The sequence below is a fragment of the Nerophis ophidion genome, linkage group LG12, assembly GCF_033978795.1.
Source record: "Nerophis ophidion isolate RoL-2023_Sa linkage group LG12, RoL_Noph_v1.0, whole genome shotgun sequence".
Taxonomy (NCBI): domain Eukaryota; kingdom Metazoa; phylum Chordata; class Actinopteri; order Syngnathiformes; family Syngnathidae; genus Nerophis; species Nerophis ophidion.
In genome coordinates this window covers 21,142,141-21,168,875 of record NC_084622.1, presented here as the reverse complement: position 1 = coordinate 21,168,875, position 26,735 = coordinate 21,142,141, and the positions used below count along the sequence as shown (strand labels likewise).

At 37.2% G+C, this 26,735-nt stretch overlaps 1 protein-coding gene across 3 annotated transcripts in view; it reads right to left on the bottom strand.

Moving 5' to 3' along the window:
* il34 (interleukin 34) overlaps positions 1-9,440 on the bottom strand; it is a 150,898-nt gene extending 141,458 nt beyond the window's left edge. For 2 of the 3 annotated variants that reach the window (XM_061917070.1, XM_061917071.1), the window contains exon 1: positions 9,164-9,440. The gene's annotated coding sequence lies outside the window, so the exon portion shown is untranslated. The remainder of the gene's footprint in view (positions 1-9,163) is intronic. The other variant, XM_061917069.1, reaches the window with a different exon arrangement.
* Positions 9,441-26,735: the final 17,295 nt, after the last annotated feature.

The window sequence follows — 26,735 nt, the reverse complement described above, 5'->3', positions numbered from 1 at the left end:
TGTCTCCCATGGAAAATTATGAAGTGTAAAATACAACAGCGGAGACCCCGGACTGTTGAAAGACTGAAGCTCTACATAAAACAAGAATGGGAAAGAATTCCACATTCAAAGCTTCAACAATTAGTTTCCTCAGTTCCCAAACGTTTATTGAGTGTTGTTAAAAGAAAAGGTGATGTAACACAGTGGTGAACATGCCCTTTCCCAACTACTTTGGCACGTGTTGCAGCCATGAAATTCTAAGTTAATTATTATTTGCAAAAAAAATTAAGTTTGAGTTTGAACATCAAATATCTTGCCTTTGTAGTGCATTCAACTGAATATGGATTAAAAATGATTTGCGAATCATTGTATTCTGTTTGTATTTACATCTAACACAATTTCCCAACTCGTATGGAAACGGGGTTTGTAGTAAATCATGCAAAAGCGCACATTCCAACCATAAAAATACTTTGTATAGTTCAACCCTTACGGTCATTTGAAAACATCATAATGGCAGCTACACTTTCCATCTTAAAGATGTCAAAAAATGTGTGGGGGAATGTCCGGGTGGCCGGGTGGAAAAGCTTGACGGGCCGCATTATTTTGCTCAGCTGGGTTCCAGCACCTTCGTGGAGAATTGAGCGGCAAACACTCAACTCCGACAGACATCTGGACAATGTGTAAAATATAAAAGGCCAGCGTAGTGATGACCGTACACATACACACACACACACACACACACATACACACACGCACACACGCACACGCGCACACGCACACACGCACACACGCACACGCACACGCGCACACGTGCATTAAACAGCTGGAGGCCCTCAACAAGACCAACACGTCTCTTGTCGGCCGTATATTCAGTGACAACAACACGCTTGTTTCTTGATATCGCTCAATCTTGTTGAAACAAAGCGTTGCATTGAAGCAAAAATACTAACTTCACAGCCTTACAACCGCTGCCGGATAACAGACGACGGCCAAATATTTGACTTGCATCCGGAGTTCAACTGCACAAACAAACTTAAAAGGAAACTATTATAGCACAACACAGTCAAAATATGGGGTTAAATAATTCCACCCAATAGTTTGGTTGGGAATAACCCAACAGTAAGTTATCATAACTCAACTTTTGGGTTAAATAATTTAACCCAATAGTTTGGCTAGGAATAACCCAACATTAAGATCTCATTACTCAACTTTTGGGTTAAATATTTCAACTCAACATTGAGTTATCATAACTCAACTTTTGGGTTAATTAATTCAACCCAATAGTTTGGTTGGTAATAACCCAACATTGAGTTATCATTACCCACTAGTTTGGTTGGGAATAACCCAACATAAAGTTGTCATAACTCAATTTTTGGGTTAAATAATTCCACCCAAGAGTTTGGTAGGGAATAACCCAACATTAAGTTATCATAACTCAACTTTTGGGTTAAAAAATTCCACCCAATAGTTTGGTTGGGAATAACCCAACATTGAGTTATCATAACTCAACTTTTGGGTTAAATAATTTAACTCAACATTGAGTTATCATAACTCAACTTTTGGGTTAATTAATTCAACCCAATAGTTTGGTTAACAATAACCCAACATTGAGTTATCATAACCCAATAGTTTGGTTGGAAATAACCCAATATAAAGTTATCATAACTCAACTTTTGGGTCAAATAATTCCACTCAATAGTTTGGTTGGGAATAACCCAACATTAAGCTATCACAACTCCACTTTTGGGTTAAATATTTCAACTCAATATTGAGTTTTCATAACTCAACTTTTGGGTTAAATAATTCAACCCAATAGTTTGGTTAGGAATAATCCAACATTGAGTTATCATTACCCACTAGTTTGGTTGGGAATAACCCAACATAAAGTTGTCATAACTCAATTTTTGGGTTAAATAATTCCACCCAAGAGTTTGGTAGGGAATAACCCAACATTAAGTTATCATAACTCAACTTTTGGGTTAAAAAATTCCACCCAATAGTTTGGTTGGGAATAACCCAACATTAAGATCTCATTACTCAACTTTTGGGTTAAATATTTCAACTCAACATTGAGTTATCATAACTCAACTTTTGGGTTAATTAATTCAACCCAATAGTTTGGTTGGTAATAACCCAACATTGAGTTATCATTACCCACTAGTTTGGTTGGGAATAACCCAACATAAAGTTGTCATAACTCAATTTTTGGGTTAAATAATTCCACCCAAGAGTTTGGTAGGGAATAACCCAACATTAAGTTATCATAACTCAACTTTTGGGTTAAAAAATTCCACCCAATAGTTTGGTTGGGAATAACCCAACATTGAGTTATCATAACTCAACTTTTGGGTTAAATAATTTAACTCAACATTGAGTTATCATAACTCAACTTTTGGGTTAATTAATTCAACCCAATAGTTTGGTTAACAATAACCCAACATTGAGTTATCATAACCCAATAGTTTGGTTGGAAATAACCCAATATAAAGTTATCATAACTCAACTTTTGGGTCAAATAATTCCACTCAATAGTTTGGTTGGGAATAACCCAACATTAAGCTATCACAACTCCACTTTTGGGTTAAATATTTCAACTCAATATTGAGTTTTCATAACTCAACTTTTGGGTTAAATAATTCAACCCAATAGTTTGGTTAGGAATAATCCAACATTGAGTTATCATAACCCAATAGTTTGGTTGGGAATAACCCAACATTGAGTTATCATAACTCAACTTTTGGGTTAAATAATTCAACTCAACATTGAGTTGTCATAACTCAACTTTTGGGTTAATTAATTCAACCCAATAGTTTGGTTAGCAATAACCCAACATTGAGTTATCATAACCCAATAGTTTGGTTGGAAATAACCCAACATAAAGTTATCATAACTCAACTTTTGGGTCGAATAATTCCACTCAATAGTTTGGTTGGGAATAACCCAACATTAAGCTATCACAACTCCACTTTTGGGTTAAATAATTAAACCTAATAGTTTGGTTAGGAATAACCCAACATTAAGTTATCATTACTCAAATTTTGGGTTAAATATTTCAACTCAATATTGAGTTTTCATAACTCAACTTTTGGGTTAAATAATTCAACCCAATAGTTTGGTTAGGAATAACCCAACATTGAGTTATCATAACCCAATAGTTTGGCTGGGAATAACCCAACATAAAGTTATCATAACTCAACTTTTGGGTCAAATAATTCCACTCAATAGTTTGGTTGGGAATAACCCAACATTAAGTTATCATTACTCAACTTTTGGGTTAAATATTTCAACTCAATATTGAGTTTTCATAACTCAACTTTTGGGTTGAATAATTCAACCCAATAGTTTGGCTAGGAATAACCCAACATTGAGTTATCATTACCCACTACTTTGGTTGGGAATAACCAAACATAAATTTATCATAACTCAACTTTTGGGTTAAATAATTCCACCCAATAGTTTGGTTGGGAAAACCCCAACATTAAATTATAACTCAACGTTTGTGTTGAATAATTTAACCCAAGTTTGATTGGGAATAACCCAACATTAAGTTATCATAACTCAACTTTCGGGTTAAATAATTCAATCCAACAGTTTGGTTGGGAATAACCCAACATTAAGTTATCATAACTTAACTTTTGGGTTAAATAATTCAATCCAACAGTTTGGTTGAGAATTATCCAACATTAAGTTATAACTCAACTTTTGGGTTAAAAAATTCAACCCAATTGTTTGGTTGGGAATAACCCAACATTGAGTTATCATAACTCAACTTTTGGGTTAAATAATTCCACCCAACAGTTTGGTTGGGAATAACCCAACATCAAGTTATCATAACTCAACATTTGGGTTAAATAATTCCACTCAATAGTTTGATTGGGAATAACCCAACATTAAGTTATCATAACTCAACTTTTGGATTAAATAATTCAACCCAATAGTTTGGTTAGGAATAACCCAACATTGAGTTATCATTACCCAATAGTTTGGCTGGGAATAACCCAACATAAAGTTATGATAACTCAACTTTTGGGTCAAATAATTCCACTCAATAGTTTGGTTGGGAATAACCCAACATTAAGTTATCATTACTCAACTTTTGGGTTAAATATTTCAACTCAATATTGAGTTTTCATAACTCAACTTTTGGGTTGAATAATTCAACCCAATAGTTTGGCTAGGAATAACCCAACATTGAGTTATCATTACCCACTACTTTGGTTGGGAATAACCAAACATAAATTTATCATAACTCAACTTTTGGGTTAAATAATTCCACCCAATAGTTTGGTTGGGAAAACCCCAACATTAAGTTATAACTCAACGTTTGTGTTGAATAATTTAACCCAAGTTTGATTGGGAATAACCCAACATTAAGTTATCATAACTCAACTTTCGGGTTAAATAATTCAATCCAACAGTTTGGTTGGGAATAACCCAACATTAAGTTATCATAACTTAACTTTTGGGTTAAATAATTCAATCCAACAGTTTGGTTGAGAATTATCCAACATTAAGTTATAACTCAACTTTTGGGTTAAAAAATTCAACCCAATTGTTTGGTTGGGAATAACCCAACATTGAGTTCTCATAACTCAACTTTTGGGTTAAATAATTCCACCCAACAGTTTGGTTGGGAATAACCCAACATCAAGTTATCATAACTCAACATTTGGGTTAAATAATTCCACTCAATAGTTTGATTGGGAATAACCCAACATTAAGTTATCATAACTCAACTTTTGGATTAAATAATTCAACCCAATAGTTTGGTTAGGAATAACCCAACATTGAGTTATCATAACCCAATAGTTTGGCTGGGAATAACCCAACATAAAGTTATCATAACTCAACTTTTGGGTCAAATAATTCCACTCAATAGTTTGGTTGGGAATAACCCAACATTAAGTTATCATTACTCAACTTTTGGGTTAAATATTTCAACTCAATATTGAGTTTTCATAACTCAACTTTTGGGTTGAATAATTCAACCCAATAGTTTGGCTAGGAATAACCCAACATTGAGTTATCATTACCCACTACTTTGGTTGGGAATAACCAAACATAAATTTATCATAACTCAACTTTTGGGTTAAATAATTCCACCCAATAGTTTGGTTGGGAAAACCCCAACATTAAGTTATAACTCAACGTTTGTGTTGAATAATTTAACCCAAGTTTGATTGGGAATAACCCAACATTAAGTTATCATAACTCAACTTTCGGGTTAAATAATTCAATCCAACAGTTTGGTTGGGAATAACCCAACATTAAGTTACCATAACTTAACTTTTGGGTTAAATAATTCAATCCAACAGTTTGGTTGAGAATTATCCAACATTAAGTTATAACTCAACTTTTGGGTTAAAAAATTCAACCCAATTGTTTGGTTGGGAATAACCCAACATTGAGTTATCATAACTCAACTTTTGGGTTAAATAATTCCACCCAACAGTTTGGTTGGGAATAACCCAACATCAAGTTATCATAACTCAACATTTGGGTTAAATAATTCCACTCAATAGTTTGATTGGGAATAACCCAACATTAAGTTATCATAACTCAACTTTTGGATTAAATAATTCAACCCAATAGTTTGGTTAGGAATAACCCAACATTGAGTTATCATAACCAAATAGTTTGCTTGGGAATAACCCAACATTAAGTTATCATAACTCAACCTTTGGGTTAAATAATTCAATCCAACAGTTTAGTTGGGAAGAACACAACATTAAGCCAGCATAACTCCACTTTTTGGTTAAATCATTCAAAAGTTTGGTTGAAATAAATTAACCCAAAAAGTGGAGTTAAAATAACTCAAATAAGGGGTTCACCTTTTTCTGAACCGGCAGTTGGGTTAAAATTGGGGTATTTTTTAACCCAACATTTTTTTAATGTGTACGGAAAATTGGTATCAACTCATCCAATCATCCATCAATTTTCTACCGCTTATTCCCTTTCGGGGTCGCGGGGGGCGCTGGCGCCTATCTCAGCTACAATCGGGCGGAAGGCGGGGTACACCCTGGACAAGTCGCCACCTCATCGCAGGGCCAACACAGATAGACAGACAACATTCACACACTAGGGCCAATTTAGTGTTGCCAATCAACCTATCCCCAGGTGCATGTCTTTGGAAGTGGGAGGAAGCCGGAGTACCCGGAGGGAACCCACGCTTTCACGGGGAGAACATGCAAACTCCACACAGAAAGATCCCGAGCCTGGATTTGAACCCAGGACTGCAGGACCTTCGTATTGTGAGGCAGACGCACTAACCCCTCTGCCACCGTGAAGCCTCATCCAATCATTGTTTTTGTTATTTCTTACAGTTATAGCAACCAAAAAAAATTGATTTTATAACTTGGACGCAATCTTCATCCTGCTTTTTTTTTGCTTTTAGTCAAATTCCTGAGTGTAAAACCAAACAGACCGCTCATGTTTAAGCCAGCAAACAAACAAAGTACTTCAACTAGAGCTGCTTACATTCTGCCGCACAAATCACTACAAAGAGGTGTCACCTGGACGCTCACTGACCGGTAAAAACGCCCTTTGGGGTTTTTCTTTGCTGGACCCCGTGACCTCAAAAAGTTGTGAACAAATTAAGAGTTATCAGTGCCTTATGTCAAGTTTGGACTTGTGAGGACTATACACCTTTAAATTCAGACACTGAAGTCTAAACATGTCTTGCAAGTGGTTGACAATGTAGTTTTATAATCCTGCAAGATATTAAGAGAGTGTCATGTTCAAGTCAGACTAATCCCAATTTATACTGTCTGTGCGCCACCTTTCTTTCTTTTCTTTTCTTAGTTTATTTTGAACATGAACATCCTTACAATACAATACATCAGACAAGTTCATATCATTTCACATCACATCATCTCCGAAAAGGAGTAGGAAGAAGCAAAGCTTATTTAATCCGACCCCTTTCCCACGTCAGAGCGTTTACAAATAAATACATTCATTTACTGACCTTCTTTACAGTAAAATGACATCCGTGAATGAGTAATACAACAGTTTTGTAATATGTCATTAATTAATTCAGTCATTATTAACATACTAAGATGAAGAAGAATTCTTCTTCTTTGTACTTTGGAACCACTATTAATTTAAACATCCTCTTAAACTGGATCATATCAGTACAACGTTTAACTTCTTTACTTCATAATTTAATTCCACATAAAGTTTTTAAGTGTGGTACGTGCATAAAAATGTTTTGAATTAGATATTCCTCTAAAGGTTATATTTCTCCTCTTTAGTTGAGAAAAATTGTTGTACATTCTTTAGCAGCAGGTTATTTTTGCTTTGTACATCATTTTAGCTGTTTTCAATTTTACCAAATCATCAAACTTTAATATTTTTGACTCAATAAATAAAGGGTTTGTATGTTGTCTATATCCAACATTATGTATTATTCTAATCAATCTTTTTGTCACACAGTTAACGAATGTAGTGCACATTTGTAGTTGTTTCCCCATATTTCTGCACAATAACTCAGATATAGTAACACTAGCGAGCAGTAGAGAATATAAAGTGATTTTTGGCCCAGGACATATTTTGCTTTATTCATTATTGAAATGTTTTTTGCCACCTTATGTTGTATGTTTTGTATATGAGATGTCCAGTTCATTTCATCATCTATTAATAGTCCCAAAAATCTGGTTTCTTTCACCCTTTCAATATCTACTCCGTCTATTTGTATTCGTGTCTGATGCTCTTTTCTACTGTTACCAAATAACACAGGGGTCACCAACCTTTTTGAAACCAAGAGCTACTTCTTGGGTACTGATTAATGTGAAGGGCTACCAGTTTGATACAAACTTAAATAAATTGCCAGAAATAGCCAATTTGCTCAATTAACCTTTAATAAATTAATCTATATATATATATTTTAAAAAATGGGTATTTCTGTCTGTCATTCCGTCGTACATTTTTTTTCCTTTTACGGAAGGTTTTTTGTAGAGAATAAATGATGAAAAAAACACTGAATTGAACAGTTTAAAAGAGGAGAAAACAGGAAAAAATGAAACTAAAATTTTGAAACATAGTTCAGCTTCATTTTTGACTCTTTAAAATTCACAATTCAACCGGAAAAAAGAAGAGAAAAACTGGCTAATTCAAATCTTTTTGAATTTTTTTTTAAAAGAACTTATGGAACATCATTATTAATTTTTCCTGATTAAGATTGATTTTAGAATTTTGATGACATGTTTTAAATAGGTTAAAATCCAATCTGCACTTTGTCAGAATATATAACAAATTGGACCAAGCTATATTTTTAACAAAGACAAATCATTATTTCTTCTAGATTTTCCAGAACAAAAATTTTAAAATAAATTCAAAAGACTTTGAAATAAGATTTAAATTTGATTCTAAATTTTTTTAGATTTGACAGAATTTTTTTATTTTTTATTTTAATCATAATAACTTTGAAGAAATATTTCACAAATATTCTTCGTCAAAAAAAATAGAATCTAAAATGAAGAATTAAATTAAAATGTATTTATTATTCTTAAAAAATAATTTACTTAAACATTGATTTAAATTGTCAGGAAAGAAGAGGAAGGAATTTAAAAGGTAAAACGGTATATGTGTTTAAAAATCCTAAAATACTTTTTAAGGTTGTATTTTTTCTCTAAAATTGTCTTTCTGAAAGTTATAAGAAGCAAAGTAAAAAAATAAATGAATTTATTTAAACAAGTGAAGACCAAGTCTTTAAAATATTGTCTTGAATTTTCACATTCTATTTGAGTTTTGTCTCTCTTAGAATTAAAAATGTCGAGCAAAGCGAGACCAGCTTGCTAGTAAATAAATGCAATTTAAAAAATAGAAGCAGCTCACTAGTAAGTGCTGCTATTTGAGCTATTTTTAGAACAGGCAAGCGGGCGACTCATCTGGTCCTTACGGGCGACCTGGTGCCGCGTTGGTGACCCCTGATTAATATCATTATTTTAGTTTTACTGATATTTCAAATGCTCATTTTGAAGCCATCATGAACAAACTCCACCAGATTCTAACTTTGACTCATTTATTCTCACATGAATCCGCACTAAAAATGAACAGAACACTCCCTAGCAACTCTTATTGTGAAACAACGGCCATGCACACCTGCAGGCAAGGAATCATCCCCTGCACCTGGCGAGAGGGGCAAGGTAAATACGAAATTGCACCTGAGTGTAGATCTCCCACGCACCTTTTCCCAGGGAATGTAGTCCTTTTCACGCTTCCTGAGCAGCCGGAAGCTAGAATCCACGCAACTTTCTTCAGTAAAAACGACGGCCGAAAAAAAAGCCTAAAAGGGTGATGAGAGGGAAGTCCGCCACTCGCCGTGTCAATTCCACGCGGGCTTTGCTCCTCTAGTCTCCGGGATGAGTGTGAATGAAGATAGCCGCGCAACAGGTTGTCCTGCCTCCGTCCGCGTCAAGCTGCCCTCAAACACCAACGCGGGGTCGGCTTTCAAAATAAAAGGTCGCATCCGGTATTTGTTTGCTGCTTCCTTTTTTGCTTCAATGCACAGCTTGGGGTTACTTTAAAGCAGGGGTCACCAACGCGGTGCCCGCGGGCACCAGGTCGCCCGTAAGGACCAGATGAGTCGCCTGCTGGCCTGTTCTAAAAATAGCTCAAATAGCAGCACTTACCAGTGAGCTGCCTCTATTTTTTAAATTGTATTTACTAGCAAGCTGGTCTCACTTTGCTGGACATTTTTAATTGTAAGAGAGGCAAAATTCAAATGGAATTTGAAAATCCAATTAAATATTTTAAAGACTTGGTCTTCACTTGTTTAAATGAATTCATACATTTTTTTACTTTGCTTCTTATAACTTTCAGAAAGACAATTTTAGAGAAAAAATACAACCTTAAAAATGATTTTAGGATTTTTAAACACATATACATGTTTACCTTTTAAATGTCTTCCTCTTCTTTCCTGACAATTTAAATCAATATTCAGGTAAATTTATTTTTTTATTGTAAAAAATAATAAATACTTTTTAATTAATTTTTTCATTTTAGTTTCTGTTTTTTTGACAAAGAATATTTGTGAAATATTTCTTCAAACTTATCATGATTAAAATTCAAATAAATTATTCTGGCAAATCTAGAATATCTTTAGAATCAAATTCAAATCTTAATTCAAAGTTTTTTGAATTTATTTTAAAATCTTTGTTCTGGAAAATCTAAAAGAAATAATGATTTGTCTTTGTCAGAAATATAGCTTGGTCCAAATTGTTATATATTCTAACAAAGTGCAGATTGGATTTTAACCTATTTAAAACATGTCATCAAAATTCTAAAATCAATCTTAATCAGGAAAAATGACTAATGATTTTCCATAAATTCTTTTTTTAATTTTTTCAAAAAGATTAAAATTACCTAGTTTTTCTCTTTTTTTTTTGGTTGAATTTTGAATTTCAAAGAGTCGAAACTGAAGCTAAACTATGTTTCAAAAAAAAATTTTTCATTTTTTTCCTATTTTCTCCTCTTTTAAACCGTTCAATTAAGTGTTTTTTTTTTCATCATTTATTCTCTACAAAACACCTTCCGTAAAAGGAAAAAAAATGTATGACGGAATGACAGACAGAAATACCCGTTTTTTTTATATATATATAGATTTATTTATTTAAGGTAAATTGAGCAAATTGGCTATTTCTGGCAATTTATTTAAGTGTGTATCAAACTTCGCATTAATCAGTACCCAAGAAGTAGCTCTTGCTTTGAAAAAGGTTGGTGACCCCTGATTTAAATCAATGTGTAAGTAAATTTATTTTTTTTATTGTAAAAAATAATGAATACAATTTAATTTAATTCTTAATTTTAGCTTCTGTTTTTTCGCCGAAGAATATTTGTAAAATATTTCTTAAAACTTATTATGATTAAATTTTTAAAAAATTATTCTGGCAAATCTAGAAAATCTGCAAAAAGATTCAAAATAGCTAGTTTTTCTCTTCTTGTGTTCGGTTGAATTTTGAATTGTAAAGAGTCGAAATTGAAGCTAAACTATGTTTCAAAATAAAATTTTCATTTTTTTCCTATTTTCTCCTCTTTTAACCCGTTCAATTACGTGTTTTTTTTCATCATTTATTCTCTACAAAAAAAAACTTCCGTAAAAGGAAAAAAAATATATGACGGAATGACAGACCGAAATACCCATTTTTTTAATATATATAGATTTATTTATTAAAGGTAAATTGAGCAAATTGGCTATTTCTGGCAATTTATTTAAGTGTGTATCAAACTGGTAGCCCTTCGCATTAATCAGTACCCAAGAAGTAGCTCTTGGTTTCAAAAAGGTTGATGACCCCTGATATAAATAAATAGTTGCGTAAATTCCAAAACATTACATTAAATATATAATTTTAAATCCAAATACTACCAACAAACAAATTAAGTGAGCTCTTATGCAGCTGTGACGATCATGTAAATCTAACTTATTTTAATTGGAGAGTGGACCGTGGTCAGGGTCTTGAAGGCCTACTGAAAGCCACTACTAGCGACCACGCAGTCTGATAGTTTATATATCAATGATGAAATATTAACATTGCAACACATGCCAATACGGCCGCTTTAGTTTACTAAATTATAATTTTAAATTTCCCGCTAAGTATCCTGTTGAAAACGTCTCGGTATGATGAGGCGTGCACGTGACGTCACAGATTGTTGCGGACATTTTGATCCAGCCCCGATCCCAGCTATAAGTCGTCTACTTTAATCGCATAATTACACAGTATTCTGGACATCTGTGTTGATGAATCTTTTGCAATTTGCTCAATGAATAATGGAGACGTCGAAGAAGAAAGATGTAGGTGGGAAGCGGTGTATTGCGGCCGCCTTTAGAAACACAAACACAGCTGGTGTTTCCTTGTTTACGTTCCCGAAAGATGACTGTGAAGCTTTACTATGGAACAGAGCGGTCAAGAAAACATGGTTCCCTACCACATGTCAACTGGCAGGTTTCGGTGAGGAAATTGTGCTAATGAGTCGGCTCTTACCGTAGACATGAGCGGAGCTTGCGTCGTTCCTCGTGCACCTGGGGCGGTATAGCTCAGTTCGTAGAGTGGCCGTGCCAGCAACCTGAGGGTTGCAGGTTCGATTCCCGCGTCCGCCATCCTAGTCACTGCCGTTGTGTCCTTGGGCAAGACACTTTACCCACCTGCTCCCAGAGCCACCCACACTGGTTTAAATGTAACTTAGATATTGGGTTTCACTATGTAAAGTGCTTTGAGTCACTAGAGAAAAGCGCTATGTAAATATAATTCACTTCACTTCACTTCACCTGTCAAAGAGGCAGCTGCGGATTCTCTTGCCTCCTCCAACCGGCCGCCCCTGAACGTGGGATTTTTCCATTGTGAAGGAGGGGGGAAAAAGCTCCAACGGCTGCCTTTGCTTCGCCTCGTCGAAAAACGTGGCTTCCCTCAGAGACACTGGTGGTCACCACACCCCTCCGACTTTCAGGTACGACCATATAATCTCACTAAAACACTAGTAACACAATACGCAGATAAGGGATTTTCCAGAATTATCCTAGTAAATGTGTCTAATAACATCTGAATCGCTCTCACTGCCCTCATCTTTTTTTTTTCCCTAGTCCTTCACTCTCACTTTCCTCATCCACAAATCTTTCATCCTCGTTCAAATGAATGGGGAAATCGTCGCTTTCTCGGTCTGAATCGCTCTTGCTGCTGGTGGCCATGATTGTAAACAATGTTCAGATGTGAGGAGCTCCACAACCCGTGACGTCACGCGCACATCGTCTGCTGCTTCCGGTACAGGCAAGGCTTTTTTATTAGCGACCAAAAGTTGCGAACTTTATCGTGGATGTTCTCTACTAAATCCTTTCAGCAAAAATATGGCAATATGGCGAAATGATCAAGTATGACACATAGAATGGACCTGCTATCCTCGTTTAAATAAGAACATCTCATTTCAGTAGGCCTTTAAGTTCTGCCGCTCCCCAGGTGTGTGACCTAATCCCGGCATCTAAACTGGGACAGACTGACCTCCATACCAGTGTCATTTAAGACTCATTTCGTACTTTATTAGGGTGCGGTCTCCCCGGGAACTCACAGTGGACGCACAGCGTGAATGACCGAAGATACATGCAGGGTTTTATTTTGAAAGCGCAGGTGGATGTGCGTCTTCATGACGGCACGCTTGATGCGTGTGAGCGCCTCACATGTTTTCATTTACATTAAATGAAACTGCTGCAAGCTGTCATTGCACATGTGGTTTTCTACACCAAAATTCATGTATTTATTCTTATCCTTATTATTATTCTTCTCCAGATTCAAACTTCTTCTCTTCCAAGTTCAATAGAAATTCCAGGATTTTCCAGAATTCCTGGTTTTCCAAAGCCCTATTTCCACACTTTTTTTTTCTGGCGACTACTTTTTCCACATTTTTCAACGCATTTCAACCGCTGCACCGTCAAAAAGTTCCCCGTAATCAGGAAAAAAAAAAAAAAAAAGTAGTTTTTTCGAACTGGAAAAATTCCCGAAATTCCAGGAATTCCGTAATACGATTTCTCAATTCAACATGTTACTACTTTTCTGGCAACTACTCTTTCCACATTTCAACTGTTCCACCATCAAAATGTTCCTCTTAATCAGAAGAAGAAGAAAAAACGAAGTTGTTTTTTGAACTGGAAAAATCCCCGAAATTCTAGGAATTTCGCGATACCATTTCTCAATTAAACTTGTTACTACTTCGACATTTCTCCAGCAATTTGAAAAATTTCAGCACCGACCATTCAGAAAATTCAATTTTTTTACGTTTTCCAAAAAGGAGGGAAAAAAATTTAGTTGTTTTTTGAACTGGAAACATTTCCAAAATTCCAGGAATTCCGTAATACCATTTCTCAATTCAACATGTTACTAATTTTCTGGCAACTACTCTTTCCACATTTCAACTGTTCCACCATCAAAATGTTCCTCTTAATCAGAAGAAGAAGAAAAAACTAAGTTCTTTTTTTGAACTGGAAAAATACCCGAAATTCCAGGAATTTCGCAATACCATTTCTCAATAAAACTTGTTACTACTCCGACATTTCTACTGCGATTTGAAAAATTTCAGCACCGACCGTTTTAACTCATTCAGACCATTCGAGTTTTTTTTACCATTTCCAAAAAGGAGGGAAAAAAATGAAGTTGTTTTTTGAAATGGAAAAATTCCAGGAATTTCGCAATACCATTTCTCAATTCAACATGTTACTACTTCAAAATTTCTCCACCGATTTCAAAAATGTCAACACCAACCATTTCAGACCATTCAAGTTTTTTTTCACTATTTTCATAAAAAATTCCCGCTTTTCCCTAAATTCCCATTTTCTTTCTCAAATTCCCATTGAAATTAATGGAATATTCTTCCAAGTTTCACAATTCCCACATTTTTCATCTGATTCAAACCGTTTCAACTTCAAACTGTTCAGCCTATTCGGGTATCGCGGGCTTTGCATTGACAAATTCCCCCAAAAAATCACAGATTTCCCAGAATCCCGGGACATTTTCCCCCATTCCAAAATGAAGTAGCCATTTTTCAAACTTCCACCATGTCCACATTTTTCAACCTATTCAAATCTTTCAACATATGGAAATTCAAACGTCATCTTTTCCAAGTTCTAAAAATTCCAGGATTTTCCGGAATTGCTTGTTTTCCAAAGCCCTATTTCCACCCTTTTTTTCAGGCCACTACTCTTTCCACATTTTTCAACGCATTTCAACTGCTCCACTGTCAAAACATTCCTCTTAATCAGGGGAGAAAAAAAAGTTGTTTTTTCGAACTGGAAAAACTCCCCAAATTCAAGGAATTTCGCAATTCTATTTCTCAATTAAACTTGTTACTACTTCGACATTTCTCCAGCAATTTGAAAAATGTCAGCTCCGACCATTCAACTCATTCAGAACATTCAAGTTTTTTACCATTTTCCAAAAAGGAGAAAAAAAAATGAAGTTGTTTTTTGAACTGGAAAAATTACCGAAATTCCAGGAATTTCGCAATACCATTTTTCAATTCAATATGTTACTACTTTGACATTTTTCCACCGATTTCAAATAGTTCAACACCAACAATTTCAACTCATTACGACTACTCAAGTTTTTTTTCGCCATTTTCGTAAAAATTCCCGCTTTTCCCGAAATTCCCATTTTCTTTCTCAAATTCCAATTGAAATGAATGGAATATTCTTCAAAGTTCCACAATTACCACATTTTTCATCTGATTCAAACCGTTCGAACTTCAAACTGTTCAGCCTATTCGGGAATCGCGGGCTTTCTCTTGACAAATTCCCAAAAAATCCCAGATTTCGCAGAATTCCAGGTTTTACGGGACATTTTCCCCCGTTCAAAAATGAAGTAGCCACTTTTCCAACTTCCACCATGTCCACATTTTTCAACCTATTCAAACCATTCAACATATTCCACCATTCTGGAAATTCAAACGTCCTCTTTTCCAAGTTCTAAAAATTCCAGGATTTTCCAGAATTCCTGGTTTTCCAAAGCCCTATTTCAACCCTTTTTTTTTTCAGGCCACTACTTTTTCCACATTTTTTAACGCATTTCAACTGCTCCACTGTCAAAACATTCCTCTTAATCAGGAAAAAAAAAAATGTTTTTTTGAACTGGAAAAATTCCCAAAATTCCAGGAATTCCGTAATACCCTTTTTCAATTCAACATGTTACTACTTTTCTGGCGACTGCTCTTTCCACATTTCAACTGTTCCACCGTCAAAATTTTCCTCTTAGTCAGAATTAAAAAAATAAAAAAAAGTTGTTTTTTGAACTGGAAAAATTCCCGAAAATTCCAGGAATTTCGCAAAACCATTTCTCAATTACACTTGTTACTACTTCGATATTTCTCCAGCAATTTGAAAAATTTCAACACCAACCATTTTAACTCATTCAGACCATTCAAGTTTTTACAATTTTCCCCCAAAAAAATCCCGCTTTTCCCCAAATTCCTTTTTTTTTTGCTCACAAATTCCCATTGAAATGAACGGAATATTCTTCCAAGTTCCACAATTCCCACCAGTTTCATCTGATTCAAATCGTTCCAACTTCAAACTGTTCAGCCTATTCGGGAATCGCAGGCTTTCCCTTGACAAATTCCCAAAAAATCCCAGATTTCCCAGAATTCCAGGTTTTATGGGACATTTTTCCCCATTCACAATGAATTAGCCATTTTTCAAACTTCCACATTTTTCAACCTATTCAAACCATTCCACATATTCCACCATTCTTGAAATTCAAACGTCTTCTTTTCCAAGTCCCAAAAAATTCCAGGATTTTCCAGAATTCCTGGTTTTCCAAAGCCCTATTTCCACCAAAACTCCCTCTTTTCCCCAATATTCTTTTTTCTTTCTCAAATTCCTATTGAAATGAATGGAATATTCTTCAATGTTCCACAATCGCCACATTTTTTATCTGATTCAAACCGTTCCAACTTCAAACTGTTCAGTCTTTTCAGGAATCTCGGGCTTTCCCTTGACAAAAAACACATTCCAGATTTCCAAGAATTCCAGGTTGCCCGGGACATTCATTCTTTTTTTTCTTTTTTCTTTTTTTCCTCTGTCATGAAAAAGGGAGTTTTTTTGGGCTGGTGCACTAACTGTAAGTGTAGCTTATGTTTTTTATGTTGATTTAATAAACAAATAAATAAAATATGAAAAATTAAAAAAATTAAAAAAAATTAAAAATTATAAAAAATTCTTCTGCGGCCCGGTGGTTTGGGACCACTGCTCTACATCAACAATTCTTAAATTTTTTTTCCAGGATTTCAGTTCAACTTCAGCATTGGAGTATTCACACTCAATTCCTCATTTAGTTTACAGATATTAACCCCATTTTCAACTTTTTTTTTTTTTTTCTTTCATGTAATCTCTTTATTTTACATTTTTTTCACGCCTCTGCGCCCACGGGAGAGAGCGGGCGCCATGTGATAGATGGGCGCCTCCCCTCCGTTCTGCAGAGACCACATGGTCGGCCTGCATTCCTGCAGGATTTAAATTGTAACGTGACCTCTGTACTTGAAACATATGACAAATCCGTGAAAGCTTTTTTGGGAGTTGTTGAGGAGCTGACACGATGACGAGGAGGAGAAGCCGCCCGCAGGCCACATCTGGTTTGGTGTAAGGATGCAAAGTAGCCTTGAGAGATGTTTTTTTTTTTTTTTTTTTGACAGTTGAATTTAAAGCCAACTTGTGATTACATGTTGCTTACATGGATAACTCTGGTGCCCTTTTGCTGTTTTAGACACACAGCTGGTACGTTGTTGTTGTTGCTTGTTTTTGATAAACAGAAAAAAGTTTAACACATTAAGATTTAGATTCAAGATTTACATTAAGAATTAAGATTTAGGTAAAACATGGATGGATACATGGGTTTACATTCAAGATTTAGCATTCACATTTAGATTTAGATTTAGATTTAAGATTTAGATTTAACATTTAGGTTTAGATTTAACAAATAGGTTCAGATTCAACATATATTTTCAGATTCTGTGATGAGGTGGCAACTTGTCCAGGGTGTACCCCGCCTTCCGCCCGAATGCAACCGAGATAGGCTCCAGCAACCCCCGACACCCCAAAAGGGACAAGCAGTAAAAAATGGATGGATGGAGGGATGGATGGATTTAGGTTTGGATTTAACATATAGGTTTAGATCCTGTGATGAGGTAGCGACTTGTCCAGGGTGTAGCACGCCTTCCGCCCGAATGCAGCCGATATTGGCTCCAGGACCCTCCACGATCCCAAAAGGGACGAGCAGTAGAAAATGGATGGATAGATGGGTTTACATTCAATATATAGCACTCACATTTAGATTTAAGGTTTAGATTTAACAAACAGGTTTAGATTAAACATATTGGTTTCAGATCCTGTAAAAGGGGTGGCGACTTGTCCAGGATGTACCCTGTCTTCCGCCCGAATGCAGCTGAGGTAGGCTCCAGCACCCCCTGCAAGCCCAAAAGGGACAAGCAGTAGTGAATGGATGGATAGATGAGTTTACATTCAAGATTCAGCACTCATATTTAAAATTAGATCCAGATTTAAGATTTAGATATAACATTTAGTTTTAGATTTAACAAATTGGTTCAGATTAAACATATAGGTTTGGATCCTGTGATAAGGTGGCGACTTGTCCAGGGTGTAACCACCTTCTGCCCGAATGCAGCTAAGAAATGCTTCAGCACCCCCCGCAACCCTAAAAGGGACAAACGGTAGAAAATGGATGGATAGATGGGTTTACATTCAGGATTTAGCACTCACATTTAGATTTAGATTTAAGATTTTGATTTAATATTTAAGTTTAGATTTAACATATAGTTTAGATCCTGTGATGAGTTGGCGACTTGTCCAGGGTGTACCCCGCCTTCTGCCCGAAAACAGCCGAGATAGGCTCCAGCAACCCCCGCAACCCCAAAAGGGACAAGCGGTAAAAAATGGATGGATGGATGGATTTAGGTTTGGATTTAATAAATAGGTTTAGATTTAACATATAGGTTTAGTCCCTGTGATGAGGTGACGACTTGTCCAGGGTGTATTCCGCCTTCCGCCCGAATGCAGCTGAAATCGGCCCCAGCAACCCCCGCCAACCCAAAAGGGACAAGTGGTAGGAAATTGATGGATAGATGGGTTTACATTCAAGATTTAGCACTCACATTTAGATTTAGATTTATGATTTAGATTGAACATTTAGGTTTAGATTTAACACATAAGTTTAGATCCTGTGATGAGGTGGCGACTTCTCCAGGGTGTAAACCGCCTTCCGCCCGAATGCAGCCGAGATTGGCTCCAGCAACCCGCGCCACCCCAAAAGGGACAAGCGGTAGAAAATAGATGGATGGATGGATGGATGGATTTATGTTTAGATTTAAGATTTAGATTGAACATTTAGGTTTAGATTTAACATATAGGTTTAGTCCCTGTGATGAGTTGGCGACTTGTCCAGGGTGTACACTGTCTTCCGCCCGAATGCTTCTGAGATAGGCTCCAGCATCCCCCGCGAGCCCAAAAGGGACAAGCGGTAGGAAATGGATGGATAGATGGGTTTACATTCAAGATTTGGCACTCACATTTTGATTTAGATTTATGTTTTAGATTGAACATTTAGGTTTAGATTTAACACATAGGTTTAGATCCTGTGGTGAGGTTGCGACTTGTCCAGGGTGTAAACCGCCTTCCGCCCGAATGCAGCCGAGATTGGCTCCAGCAAACCCCGCCACCCCAAAAGGGACAAGCGGTAGAAATGGATGGATGGATTTATGTTTAGATTTAAGATTGAACATTTAGGTTTAGATTTAACATATAGGTTTAGTCCCTGTGATGAGGTGGCGACTTGTCCAGGGTGTACCCCGCTTTCTGCCCGAATGCAGCCGAGATAGGCTCCAGCAACCCCAAAAGGGACACGCGGTAGAAAATGGATGGATTTAGGCTTAGATTTAACAAATTGGTTTAGATTTAACATATGGGTTTAGATCTTGTGATAAGGTTGTGACTTGTCCAGGGTGTAACCCGCCTTCCGCCCGAATGCAGCTGAAATAGGCTCCAGCACCCCCCGCCACCCCAAAATGGAAAAGCGGTAAAAAAATGGATGGATGGATGGATGGATTTATATTTAGATTTAACATTTAGTTTTAGAGTTAAGAAAAAATGTTCAGATTTAACATATGGGTTTCAGATCCTGTAAAAGGGGTGGCGACTTGTCCAGGGTGTACGCCGCCCTCCGCTTGAATGCAGCCGAGATAGGCTCCAGCAACCCCCGCCAACAGAAAAGGGACAAGCGGTAGAAAATAGATGGATGGATGGATGGATTTAGGTTTAGATTCTGTGATGAGGTGGCGACTTGTCCAGGGTATACACCGCCTTCCGCTTGAATGCAGCCGAGATAGGCTCCAGCAACTCTTGCCAACCCAAAAGGGACAAGCAGTAGGAAAATGGATGGATGGATATAGGTTTAAATTTTAGATTTAGGTTCAGATTCAACATTTATATTTAATATTTAGAACAGGGGAGTCGAACTCATTTCAGTTCAGTTCGGGGGCCAAGTGGAGAAAAATCTACTCCCAAGTGAGCCGGACTGTTAAGATCACGGCACGATAACTTAAAAATAAAGACAACTTCAGAGTGTTTTCTTTGTTTCGACTTAGACTAACTTTAATGATAGAACAAGAACATTCCAAAAATGTACAAAACATTATGTTGTTGGGGTGTTTTTTACACTTGCATGTTGAGGTTGATAATATTCTACCTTTTTTTGTTGTTATTTATATTATCTGAATAAATGTTGTGATAATACTCATTGATGTTGAGTTTCAGTCCATCAAGATAAACAAACAATAGCAAAATCAAATGACAGGATGTTTTTGATGTAGTTTGCTCATTTTCCTCTACTGGTGCACTAACATCATGTGTTTTTTTAAACATATGTAATATCATCTACAAACCCCGTTTCCATATGAGTTGGGAAATTGTGTTAGATGTAAATATAAACAGAATAAAATGATTTGCAAATCCTTTTCAACCCATATTCAGTTGAATATGCTAGAAAGACAACATATTTGATGTTTAAACTGATACAAATTTTTTTTGCAAATAATCATTAACTTTAGAATTTGATGCCAGCAACACCAAACAAAGAAGTTGGGAAAGGTGGCAAAAGATACGGATTAAGTTGAGGAATGCTCATCAAACACTTATTTGGAACATCCCACAGGTGTGCAGGCTAATTGGGAACAGGTGGGTGCCATGATTGGGTATAAAAGCAGCTTCCATGAAATGCTAAGTAATTCACAAACAAGGATGAGGTGAGGATCAGCACTTTGTAAGCTAATTGTCGAACAGTTTTAGAACAACATTTCTCAACGAACTATTGCAAGGAATTTAGGAATTTCACCATCTACGGTCCGTAAAATCATCAAAAGGTTCAGAGAATCTGGAGAAATCACTGCACGTAAGCGACGATATTACGGCCCTTTGATCTCAAAAACCGACATCAGTGTGTAAAGTATATCACCACAGGGGCTCAGGAACACTTCAAAAAACCACTGTCAGTAACTACAGTTGGTCGCTACATCTGTAAGTGCAAGTTAAAACTCTATTATGCAAAGTGAAACCCATTTATCAACAACAACCAGGAACGCCGCCGGCTTGGCTGGGCCAGAGCTCATCTATGATGGACTGATGCAAAGTGGGAAAGCGTTCTGTGGTCTGACGAGTCAACATTTCAAACCATATTTGGAAACAGAGGACGTGGTGTCCTCCGGAACAAAGAGGAAAACAACCATCCGGATTGTTATAGGCGCAAAGTTCAAAAGCCAGCATCTGTGATGGTATGGGGGTGTATTAGTGCCCAAGGCATGGGTAACTTACACATCTGTGAAGGCACCATTAATGCTGAAAGGTACATACAGGTTTTGGAACAAAATATGCTGCCATCTAAGCGCCGTCTTTTTCATTGACGCCCCTGCTTATTTCAGCAAAACAATGCCAAGCCACGAGTTACAACAGCGTGGCTTCGTATAAAAAAAGTGAGGGTACTTTCCTGGCCCGCCTGCGGTCCAAACCTGTCTCCCATGGAAAATGTGTGGCGCATCATGAAGTGTAAAATATGACAGCGGAGACCCCGGACTGTTGAACGACTGAAGCTCTACATAAAACAAGAATGGGAAAGAATTCCACTTTCAAAGCTTCACCAATTAGTTTCCTCAGTCCCCAAACATTTATTGAGTGTTGTTAAAAGAAAAGGGGTGAACATGCCCTTTCCCAACTACTTTGGCACGTGTTGCAGCCACGAAATTTTAAGTTAATTATTTGCAAAAAAAAAAAAAGTTTATGAGTTTGAACATCAAATATAATGTCTTTGTAGCATATTCAACTGAATATGGGTTGAAAATGATTTGCAAATCATTGTATTCCGTTTATATTTACATCTAACACAATTTCCCAACTCATATGGAAACGGGGTTTGTAAAAATATACAAAGAAATGCTATTGCAACATCTAGTGGACACATTTAGACCAGCAGTTTCCTACAAAAATTTCGGCTCATTTTTATACTTCACAAACTCATCCCGCTGGCCAGATAAAACCTGTTGGCCCGCAGGCCGTACGTTTGACACCACTTATTTAGAGGCAACATTAAAATGTGATGAAAATGACCCAATACTGAGAAATATATCTGATGGAAAAGTGTGCCTGCATTTTTACATTTGGCACCCCATATAGACCACAATGAGTCAATTCCAATGAATAATTTTTCCAATAACTAATTTTTGGTAAAGATAAAGCTTATCTTAATTTTAAAAAAATAAATAAAAAAAATGATTGGCTGATGTGACACATCTCCTTATTGTGCCTCTTGCCGTTTTTCCTATTTTTGCAGTGTTTTGGTTTAATTCAAGTTCTCCCACTTCAAATGATGACAGAGGTCTGTAATTTTCATCATAGGTACACTTCAACTGTGAGAGACAGAATGTGAAAAAAAAAAATCCAGGAATTCATATTGTTGGAATTTTAAATAATTTATTTGTAAATTATGGTGGAAAATAAGTATTTGGTCAACTATTCAAAGCTCTCACTGATGGAAGTAGTTTTTGGCTCAAAATCTCACGATACATGGCCCCATTCATTCTTTCCTTAACACGGATCAATCGTCCTGTCCCCTTAGCAAAAAAACAGCCCCAAAGCATGATGTTTCCACCCCCATGCTTCACAGTAGGTATGGTGTTCTTGGGATGCAACTCAGTATTCTTCTTCCTCCAAACACGACGAGTTGAGTTTACACCAAAAAGTTCTATTTTGGTTTCATCTGACCACATGACATTCTCCCAATCCTCTGCTGTATCATCCATGTATCCATTTTGGTATAAACTCAACTCGTCGTGTTTGGAGGAAGAAGAATACGGAGTTGCATCCCAAGAACACCAAGCCTACTGTGAAGCATGGGGGTGGAAACATCATGCTTTGGGGCTGTTTTTCTGCTAAGGGGACAGAATAGAACAGAATAGAATGGACTTTATTGTCATTATATTTGCATAGAACGAGATTACAGACTCCAACTTAAGGTGCGGTAATGGGAACAAATATGGGGTAAAATAAATAACACAAAAGGTAATAAAAGGAAAAACTAACAATTGAAATAAACAGATAACTATCCAATAAAAATAAAAATCAATCCTGTACCATATACAAAACACTGTAGAAATACAAAATACTGTACAATATACAGAACAAGACAAGAGTACCAAAGTAATAAATAACAATCAGTGTCGGAGGTATTGCACTGGAAGGGTAGTATTGCACAGTAGGGTATTAGGGCAGGATATTGTACAGGGGGGAATTATTATTATTATTATTAGTTAGAGTTCAACATGGTGACAGCTCTGGGAAGAAAGTTGTCTCTGAGCCTGTTGTGGCTCTGATGCACCTGTACTGCCTGCCCGATGGTAGCAGGTGGAACAGGTGAAAGACAGGGTGTGTGCTGTCTTTGGTGATGGTTTTTGCTTTCTTGAGGCAACGGGAGTCGTGTAAATCCTTCAGGGAGGGCAGGGGGCAGCCGATGATTTCTTTGTGCAGACTTTATGACCCTCTGAATCGCCTGTTTGTCTGCTTCAGTGCAGCTGGCGTACCACACTGTTATGCAGTACATCAGCAGGCTCTCGACAGCCGAGCGATAGAAGGTCACCATCAGCTGTCTCTCCAGTCTGGTCTTCCTCAGCACCCTCAGGAAGTAGATTCTCCGCTGGGCCTTCCGGATGACCACAGTTGTATTTAGGGTCCAGGACAGGTTAGCAGATATGAGGGTGCCGAGGAACTTGGAAGGAGCTGACTCTCTCCACCTCCTCGCCGTTGATGTAGAGGGGGGCGGGGTCTGCAGTGTTTTTCCTGAAGTTTTTGTGGTGTTCAGTGCCAGATTATTCACTTAACACCGCGCTGAAAGTTTCGGGACCTCATCTCTGTATGCAGACTCATCCCCCCTGTAATGGGGCCCACCACCGTTGTGTCATCGGCGAACTTGATTATGGTGTTCTCCGAGTGGACTGGACTACAGTCATGGGTGTAGAGGTAATACAGCAAAGGGCTCAGCACACAGCCCTGTGGGGAGCCGATGCTGAGTGTACGGGTGGAAGAGAGATGGGGGCCAAGGTTTACTGTCTGGAGGTCGGTTGGTCAGGAAGTCCTTAATCCAAAAACAGGTGGGTGAGGGGAGGCCTAAGTACAGCAGTTTGGTGACCAGGATGTCTGGAATGGTGGTATTGAAGGCGGAGCTATAGTCAATGAAAAGCATCCTGACATAGCTCCTCCGGTGTTCCAGGTGGCTCAGTGTGGAGTGGAGAGCCATGGATATGGCGTCATCCGTGGATCTGTTTGCCCGGTAGGCAGACTGCTGTGGGTCTCGGGTGGGGGGGGCTCTCGAAGCACTTCTTGGACAGGACGATTGATCAGTTTTAAGGAAAGAATGAATGGGGCCATGTATCGTGAGATTTTGAGCCTTCTATTAGCGAGAGCTTTGAATGGTTGACCAAATACTTATATTCCACTAAAATTTACAAATAAATACTTTAAAATTCCTACAATGTGAATTCCTAGATTTTTGTCTCTCACAGTTGAAGTGTACCTATGATGAAAATTACAGACCTCTGTCATCATTTTAAAAGGGAGAACTTGCACAATCGCTGGGTGACTAAATAATTTTTTGCCCCACTGTATGTGTATATATATATATATATATATATATATATATATATATATATATATATATATATATATATATATATATATATATATATATATATATATATATATATATATATATATATATATATATATATATATATATATTAGACACACACACACACACACACACACACACACAGACACATATATATATATACATGCAGACACATATACATATATTGTGACGTTTGGGTTGCATTGTGATGCAGAGTCATCCTCTCAGGGATGCAGTCCGGCTCGGACACAGCGTGAAGGTAAGAAACAAAATGATTCATCAACAAATAAAACCGAACGAACAGAACTAGCATGGAAGCTAGAAAAAAAACAGAAGAGCTAGCAAAACAAAGGCTTAGCGCGGAAGCTAGCAAGTACAGAACTGGTAACCAGAATCAAAGTAGTCACTGTTGTGCGAACACAAACTACGAAACCAGAACGAATGAACAAAAAAGGCAGGCTTAAATCAAGACGGTAATCACGAGGCAGGTGCGCGTGAAAAGCAAGAGGCAGGTGAAACTAATGCGTAACTATGGTGACAGAATAAACAAGGAAGTACAACCAGGAACTAAAGAAGTCAAACACTAACAGAACATAATACAAAAAGACTCAAAACCTAAACATAATATTATCCGGGCAGCGGATCATAACATATATATATACATACATATTGACGGAGATATATATACAGTATATATATCTACATATTTAAGACTTATTTCTTTTAGTCATATTTGTAATAGCTATTGGTTACCAGTTGTACTCTATTTTTTTCTCTATCTCGTGTCCATGGTACACTGCAAGTTAACCTTGACTTTAGCAATGTGAGGAGGAGAGATACTCCTTTTCTTTATCTCATCCTGTCTCAGGCTAAAGTAGAACAATAGATATGTGTATTCGTTCTGGAAGGTGTGGGCTATCGGCATATTGAAGAACTCAGCACTTCAGTAATGTTTTCAGATCAACTTGGCTTGTGTCCCGGGTATGACGTTAAACTACATCCAGGCATGAGATGGGAGGTTGTGTGTGGGGTTAGTGAGTCCCAACTAACGTCTATAAAATGCACACAAAGAATCGTTTGCACCTTCTCTTGTGACTGGCGGGCGGTCGGCGCCATAAAGCTGAGCGGGTCCCTGGGTAAATGGGGCGTGGACAACAAACAGGACAAACTAAGTTCAGCAGCCCAGTAAGGCAATTAGTCTAGGAGAAGGATCTCTGATATAAAATACCCCTTCCTACCCTGCACCAAGCCAGCGTGGAAGGTGTAGGCTAATAACCAGCATGAAAAGTACACCAAATGGCAGAAACATGCTGAGGCTTTTGTCCAGCAATGGATGATGATGATGGCTACGCGGTTGAATGTGTTGTTCTTGGCTGGTCTCTTCAAAGCTTTGAAAATAATTGACAAAATACCTATTCTGCTCTGGTGATAATTCAAACTCAGCTTATATGTCATCGAAAGAATTTAGGATTGACAAGTAACTTAAATTCTCTTGGAGAAACATATGGTCCAGCGCAACAATTTGGGGGCTCGTCCGGGATGACACGCTGAAAATTGGACACCTCTTGCAACCTTCTGGACAGACTCATTTGGCTAACACATTAATCAAGGTAAGCAGAGCTTTTTTCCTAAAATCTGCATTAGGAGTCTGTCCTGAAGTCTGTAAGTCAAACAATGTTTTGTGCCCCAGACACAGAGTGGTGATTTTAATGGATTGATTGCATTTTTGCCTTGTCCACCTCTACATAATAGTTGTAAATAGTGGTCAACTCACGTCATTGTGTCTGGATTACCGTGACGGGCAGTTTCATTGATGAGTGAACTAATAGTTGGGTGTAGCTTGCCCTGGGTGATTGGTCTTCCCTTAATGAGCTCGGGTTGAGAGATCCTAGTGACTTTGAACAATGAAACGTAAAGAAACGGCTGGAGGCCATTTGTAAAAGGTACAAAAAAGATACCCGGGTTGAGAGATCGTAGTGACGTTGGGCACTGAAACGTAAGGAAACCGCTGGAGGCCATTTGTAAAAGGTACAATAAAGATTCCCGGGT